Genomic DNA, 2,128 nt, shown 5'->3' with positions numbered 1-2,128 from the left:
TCCGGCCTCCAATCAATGTTGTGCTCCTTGGCTTGAGTGCCTCAATAATGACCACCTCCACGTGTCAAGTGAATGCGAGGAGCCGAGGCATTTTTGCATTTGACACCCTCGATCCTCCGGGCTGACCGCCTATTTGAAGGGACGGGGATTCTTAGATCCAGACCTCACTCACTCTCCCCGAGCGAGCATCTCGTAGAGCATGTTCGACGGTATTTTGTGCATTGTTGCATAAAATAATAATTTTATTTTTAATGAGTTTTGATGCAGGTTATCGGTGCAAAGGCAAGTTGTTAATAATACAAAGGCAAAATGCTAGCATGACACTTATTGCATGCACGTACTTGAACAGGCACATGCATGAAATCATGATGCAACTAATATGTGTGCATGCACACGTCCTGGACCGTGCCATGCACATATACATACGTATTTGTGTATTTGCGGCCGGCTGGCAAGCACACATGTATACTTCTCCACATACCCAAATACCCATTTGTATGCATACACCTTTTACGTATGTATTCGGGTATCTACGACCGACCGGCAAGCATCTCTAAATACCCATAGATACGCGTACATGGCCGAATACCTGATAAATTGCACGGAAGCAGCAGACGTACGCGTACAAATATTTGGCAAGCCATCAGATTTTGGAAACAAAGGCAGCCGAGGGGAGGATCATTGCATGCATTTAAACAAGGTATGTATCAGATGCTTTCCTTTGTGGGTGCAGGCGTGCAAAGCAAGAAGAGAACGTATTGGAAAGGAAAGGAACATTTTAAGGTGAAAAGCTTTGGATCCGATGGCAATGGGCAGCCATGTATGGAAGGTTTGCACCGACGTAGACGGCAAGGGTTCCGCCTCTTGACTATATATACGTGAGGATCCTTGCAACCAAGGGAAAAAAGGAGCCAGGGAACACAGATGAGAGGAGACGGAAGCTAGCCGGGCGAGACGCGCCCACGGCGGCGGCGTGTACGGTAGGCTGGCTCAAGAGGGTGCAAGTACACATGCGAGAACACCGGCAAGAGGACGTGGCAGCGGCAACGACACCCGCCCGAGCTCGACGACGGCAATGGAGCATCTTGCGATGCAGGGCACATGCAAGGGCACGATGCTGAGGTGCTCTGTACTTCAATGACTAGTTTCTTTTATATTCTTATTTATACAGATCGCATCAAGAAAAGCCAAGCAAGAAACACCCAAGCAGAGGAACGCAGCCGGCCAAACCCACGCAGCGACGCGCCCCTGGAGGCAGCGTAGAGGAGGTCAGAGGATACACCGGCGGTGGCATGTGCGCAAAGGGGAGGCACCAGTAGATGCATCTGGCCAAACAGCCAAGAAGAGCTCGCAGCGGTCGCGGCCAATTGAAGAAGCTAACGCACCATGTCTTCTTTATGGTATGTACTTTTTCTTTTCATGTATCAGATGACGGGGACGACGCTACCAGCGGAGAAGGCCGCGGATGACGAGGCACCCTTCTCGTACCATGCGTTGGTGGCCGCGGATGATGAGGCGCTTTTCTCGTACCATACGTTGGTGGCCGCGGATGATGTGGCACTCTTCTCGTACCAGATGCAATGGAGACATATATCGACACCGCCAGGACCGTCGTCTACATCATCAAGCCGTTGCCAAAAGATGGAGGCGTGGAACTCGCCAGGATGGCGCTAATCGTCAAGATGGTGCCACAGAGGATGGTGACACAGAGCTCACCAAGACGACGCCCGTCATTTTCTTCATCAACCCAGGTGCCGTGGAGGATCGCGGCATGGAGTTTCGTCAAGCTGGAGCCTGAAGGCACGGAGCATGTAGGGATGGTGCCGCATGCCACGGAGGATGCGAGACGGAGCTCGCTAGGACGACGCTCGTCATCTTCTTCATCAAGCCGGCACTCTGGAGGACGAAGGCGTGGAGGCTCGGGACGATGGCGTCATGGAGTTTGCCAAGATGACGCCAATGTCAACAGCATCAACCTGGTGCTGCAAGGATCGTGATGGGGAGCTCACAAGAAGGACGCCTGCCATCCACTTCGTCATGCTGGAGCTAGAGGAGGGAGGCGTGGCGCCCATTGAGGATGCCATCGACATCTACTTCGTCAAGCTGGAGCCCGAAGGCGCGGAGCACG

Source organism: Triticum dicoccoides, chromosome 4B (genome assembly GCF_002162155.2).
Source record: "Triticum dicoccoides isolate Atlit2015 ecotype Zavitan chromosome 4B, WEW_v2.0, whole genome shotgun sequence".
Taxonomy (NCBI): Eukaryota; Viridiplantae; Streptophyta; class Magnoliopsida; order Poales; family Poaceae; genus Triticum; species Triticum dicoccoides.
Note: the sequence above shows the minus strand (reverse complement) of the source record.